Source organism: Triticum dicoccoides, chromosome 3A (genome assembly GCF_002162155.2).
Source record: "Triticum dicoccoides isolate Atlit2015 ecotype Zavitan chromosome 3A, WEW_v2.0, whole genome shotgun sequence".
Classification (NCBI taxonomy): Eukaryota; Viridiplantae; Streptophyta; class Magnoliopsida; order Poales; family Poaceae; genus Triticum; species Triticum dicoccoides.
In genome coordinates this window covers 744,039,902-744,045,959 of record NC_041384.1, presented here as the reverse complement: position 1 = coordinate 744,045,959, position 6,058 = coordinate 744,039,902, and positions in this window count along the sequence as shown.

The following is a 6,058-nucleotide window of genomic DNA, read 5'->3' as shown; positions in this document are numbered from 1 at the left end:
GACCTAGGTGGTATCTACGCTGCAAGCAGCCAAGTTGGATTCCAAATTTCCGATACGTCACTACAATCTCCACCTCTCACGCAGGCGCAAGCAGCCAAAACACCTATCATAAATTAGGATTTCTAGTTTTGGATGCCCAAAAAATTATGAATTTTTCCAGGTGACTTTGATAAATGCAGAAAGAATTTGTGGCAAAGGGTGGAGCTCTAGCTTGGACTTGGAGTTGCCATAGAAATTTAGAAAAGCATGGAATTAGAAAATAAAAGGCATTAAATAAGTAGGAAAAAGGTTCAAACGGTTTTCTGAAAGAGTTCACATTGCTCAATATGGTGTGAAACATTTGATAGAAAGATGAAAAGAAAAGGAAAAAATAAAGTCCATACACTAAACATCCATAACTTAGACATTAATGTAATAAAATGTAGTACAAACATGACAAAACTAAAGTCCATACACCTGCACCGGCGCCCGCCCACATCCTCCCACTACCGACGGCGCAGCCGCCGTCGTCGCCAACAATCCCCCTGGTCCTGCTGTTGGCAACATGTCGCCCATGGCCTTCCTGTCCAACCTCCGACAAGCGGCCGTGGACGCATCGTCCGTCGTCGGCGAGTTCACCTGCGCCAGACTTCTCATTTACGCACGGGGCTGGGGCCCTGCTGGTCTGGCACTACTAGAAAAAGGGCTATAGATGGGACTGACACTAATGGCGCACCAGACAAGCGGTGCGCCATTAGTACATACTAATGACGCACCACCTTCTGATACGCCATTAGAGTTGAAACTACTAATGGCGCACCTGGCCCCGGGTGAGCCATTAGTATCAATTTTTTTTAACTAGTGCGCCTGTCCAAACATACTAATGGCGCATCCAGATACAGTGTGCCATTACTAGTAGTAACTAGTAATCGCGCACCTGCCGGAAAGTGCGCCACTAATGTTGTTTTTTTATTATATTTTTATTCCCTTTTTTGCAAAACTACTAATGGCGCACTGTTCCATCGTGCGCCATTACTAGTTTAAACTAGTAATGGCGCACTGTGGGACAGTGCGCCATTAGTATTTTTTTTTTGCAAAACTACTAATGGCGCACCACCAGGAGGTGCGCCATTAGTAACCTGGATTACTAATGGCGCATTTAGAGTTGGTGCGCCATTAGTAAGTGGGCAGCAACAAGATATTTTGGACAGCCTCTCCTACCCACACTCACTTTCTCCCCACTTCATTCTCTCCACCTCCTCCTTGTCTCGGGTGCCTCCTCTTTTTCACCTCATTTCCACCATAGATTCATTCAATTTAAGTGGTTAAATTACCTTGTTTTGATAGGTAAGTAAGGGGGGAAGCTATATTTATGTTGTTCTCCCTACAACAATGTGCACATGCACTTTTTATGGCCTAGCTAGATCTATGCATGTTCGTGGTGTTGCATATGTTTGTGGTGTTGCATATGTGTTTGTGTTTGGAGGTGTACCGGTATTTGAAATTCGATAGTTGCCAATATTTTGCCGGAATGTTGATTCATTTCCGTTTCGGCGAGAATTTTGGCATTAAGCATTCTTTTTGGTCCTATTTTTATATCATGCCAAATTTTTTCTTGGTTCTAAAATATCGTTTTGCTCTACCCCGCAGGCGACCATGGTCCGCATGATGACCGAAGGCATCGTGAATAGGTTTTTGAGGTCCGCGAAGGCCGAGATGCTTCAAAAGAACGAGACGGAGATAAGATGTCCGTGTCAAAGATGCAAGCTGAAGAGCCTTATTGCGGACCCGGAATCCGGGCAGGTGCGGGACCACCTGCTCTTGCGTGGTTTCATGGATGGCTATCGGTGGCAAGGTGATGAAGATGACTACGAAGTCGTCCATAGGGGCCGGGCAAGAAATGAGGAAGGGCAGCAAGACAACCATCGTGGCTCGGGCGGGCGAGAAGACGAAGAATCCCCAGGAGATGATCACGACGGTGATGCTGTACACAGTCATCATGTAGAAGATGCAGGACATGATGATGAGGAAGATGCCGGAGTAGTCGACGGGCATGATCATGAAGATGATGATGCCGGCGGAGCAGACGACACTGGACCATCGATGGGCTGGGTGCAGCACCCTCATATTCAAGAGCTACTTCTCAAGCAGACAGATAACGCAAGAGCTGCCGCCCGAGAGAAAGCCAAGATGGATCAACTTGAGTTAGACGCAGTTACTCCATTGTATGAAAGATGCAGGCCCGAGGATACCCACCTGAAAGTAACGCTCATGGCTCTGGAGATGAAGGTAAAACACAAAATGACCGACGCATGCTTCGACGAGAACATGTCATTCTGGCACGAACGTCTTCCCGAGGGGAACAAGTGCCCGACCAGTTTGGAGGAGGCGAAGAAAATTGTGTGTCCTCTGGATTTACCGCACGTGAAATACCATGTGTGCATGAACAATTGCATCATTTATCGGGACGAGCACGCGGAGTCTACCATATGTCCGGTGTGCGGCGTCACTCGATACAAGAAGAGGAAGAAAGCTCCTCGAAAAGTGGTGTGGTACTTTCCAATCACTCCTCGTCTGCAGCGGTATTTCGCGGACCCTAAGGTAGCAAAGCTCCTGCGTTGGCACGCGGATAGGGAGGAGAAGAAGCGAGAAGATGACGCAAATGATCCGGAGATAGATAAAAAAGACAAGATGCTGAGTCACCCTAAGGATGCGAGCCAGTGGCAAGCGTTGAACTTCGAAGACCCAGAATTTGGGAATGATCCAAGGAACATCGTGCTGGGCGCGAGCACCGATGGAGTCAATCCGTATGGCAGCCAGAGAAGCACACATAGCACCTGGCCTATGTTTGTGTGGATGTACAACCTTCCCTCCTGGTTGTGCATGAAGAGGAAGTACATTCACATGAGTATGCTAATTGAAGGACCGAAACAACCATGGAACGACATCAATCTGTATCTGGGGCTGCTGAAAGAGGAGCTTGACACACTGTCGAAAACGCCAGCCAATACGTGGGACGCTGCAGAGAAAGAATATTTCCCTATGAGAGCCGCGCTGCTCACGACGGTGCACGACTATCTCGGTTACGGATATGTCGCGGGGCAGGTGGTCCACGGATTTTCTGGATGCGTCAGGTGCATGGATGACACAACGTATCGCCAGCTAGATAGAGATCCCGGGTCTTCGAAAACCGTGTTCATGGGACATCGAAGGTGGCTTCGCGACGATGACCCGTGGAGAAAACGCAAGGATCTGTTCGATGGTGAAACCAAACCCCGAGGACGCCCGCGTACGAGGAGCGGCGAGGAAATAGACGAGCTGTTGAAAAATTAGAAAGACTGCCCACTGTCGGGAAAGAAGCAAAAGGCGCCAGAGCCGGGAAAGAAGCGAAAGGCGCCAGAGCCGCTGCTGAAGGTATGGAAAACAAGGTCTGTTTTCTAGGACTTGCCGTACTGGAAGATCCACCGTGCGCCTCACAGCCTTGATGTCATGCATATCGCGAAGAACATGTGCGAGAGTCTGCTTGGTACCCTGCTCAACATGCCAGAGAGGACCAAAGATGGGCCGAAAGCAAGGGCAGACTTGGAATCAATGGGCATCAGGCAGGAGCTTCACGCTATATATGATGATGATGATGATGATGAGGCGAAGCAGGACACAGAAAGTCGTCGCAAAGGCAAAAAGGCCAAGAAGACCGGAAATGACTACCCTCCCGCGTGCTTCACTCTAAGTCAGCAGGAGATCGAGCAGTTTTTCACCTACCTCGTAGGAGTAAAACTTCCTTACGGTTACGCGGGGAAGATAAGCAGATATCTAGACCCACCGAAGCTGAAGTTCAGCGGGATGAAGTCTCACGACTGTCACGTGCTGATGACGTAGATACTTCCAGTTGCAATCCGTGGGATCATGGACGCGCACGTCCGTGAAACCCTATTTGGCCTATGCAACTTTTTCGACGTCATCTCTCGGAAGTCTGTTGGCGTGAGGCAACTGAGAAGGCTACAGGAAGAGATCGTGGTGATACTATGTGAGCTTGAGATGTACTTCCCGCCCGCATTCTTCGATGTTATGGTGCATCTGCTGGTCCATATCATGGACGATATCATCCAACTCGGGCCGACGTTCCTGCACAGCATGATGCCGTTCGAAAGGATGAATGGTGTCATCAAAGGCTACGTTCGCAACATGTCACGTCCAGAGGGAAGCATAGCCAGGGGCTTTCTGACCGAAGAGTGCATCTCCTACTGCACGAATTATCTAGGCATCGAGAACCCCGTTGGTCTGCCCGTCAACAGGCACCTCGGCAGGCTCGCTGGATGGGGTCACCGTGAGAGTCGTCGCGAAATGCATGTCGACTTCGAGGGTCGACTCGCCGACTTTGAAAGAGCAAACCTAGTCGCGCTACAACACATAGCCGTGGTCGATCCTTGGGTGGTACAGCACAAAACCTTTATTAAGAAGACGTACAATGACCGAGGCCAACAAAGGACGGACGGAGATATACTCAAAGAGCACAACTCATGTTTCACGTGTTGGTTCAAGCAGAAGCTTCTGTCGTACCCTTTACATGAGGATTCTTCCGTGGAGGAACAACTCATATTCGCCTTGTCATAGGGCGCCGAGCACAACCTGATGACCTATGAGGCGTACGATATCAACGGCTACACATTCTACACCGAGGCCAAGGACATGAAGAGCGATGGTTATCAGAACTCCGGGGTAACGATGGAATCCTACACCGGTAACGACAAGGACAGATACTACGGAAGGATCGAGGAGATCTGGGAGCTGAGCTACGCTGGAGAGAAGGTCCCGATGTTCCGTGTCAGATGGGCCAAGAGCGTCCTAAAAGAAGATCGGTATTTCACCACCATGGTTATACCCGAAGCCAAATCCAAGACCGCGGGCGCAAACGTCACCGCGAAAAATGAGCCATGGGTACTGGCTTCCCAAGTGGACCAATGCTTCTTCATTATCGACCCGTCAAAGCCCAGTCGTGTTGTCGTGAGGAGAGGCAAAAGGAAGATCATCAGAATGGATGGAGTAGCCAATGAGCAAGACTTCGACAAGTATGGCGACCCGAGGATCGAACATGACGACAATGATGAAGTAGCAACATACACCACAAGAAGAAGCAGGACCACCCTACCTAAAGGATGTCCGTTCCACAGAAGAACTCCATTTGCGAAAAAGAAGGGCAAGAAGATTGTGAACAGATAGCTAGCTAAGATCGATTGTATTTAAATCGTAGCCTTCATTTCTCGATTATATTTCATGGGCACTTTTTGAACTATCATGAATATTTTTAAATTTCATGGACACTCGATCTCGATCCCCCTCCATCTCGATCGCTATCCCACCTCGCTAGATCCGCCGCCGCCGACCCCCCGCACCCTCGATTCCCCTACTCAACCGCTGCCGCTGACCCCCCGCACCCCTCCCCTACTCAAACGCCGCCGCCGAGCCCCCGCACCCCGCGCACCCTCCCCAGCTCCACCGGCATTACTGTTTGATGTAATTTTTAAAAAAATTATTACTGTCTTATAAAAAAATATTACTATTATGATTTAAACAAGTTTGAACATATTTAAACACAAATAAGTATCAAACAACATTTTAAATGCATAAAAAAATTGTGGAGCCTGGGAATCGAACCCATGAACTCTTGGTGTGAGAACTGGTTGCTGACCAGTCAAGCTAGTAGAGGGAACTTGGTGTGGATCAGGTCAGGTGGAAGATAACCTGTTGGCTCGAGCAGAAATAAAAAAAAAATACTAATGGCGCACCACGGTGGGGTGCGCTATTAGTATGGATGTACTTATGGCGCACCGAGGGGTGGTGCGCCATTAGTATTGTGCCATTAGTATGAGATTTCACCTAACAAAAAAGGTCAGCGCCCACACCATCCTCTTTCTCTCCCTCTGTCTCTCTCCCCTCACTGCGCCGTCCCCGTCCCCGTGCCCGAGCCGCCCCCGTCGCTGCCGACCCCCACCGCCCTCGTCGCCACTTCCGACCCCCACCACCCTCGCCGCCCTTGACACCCTGCCGCCCCGCCGCGCCGGTCCACCACCCCCACCCC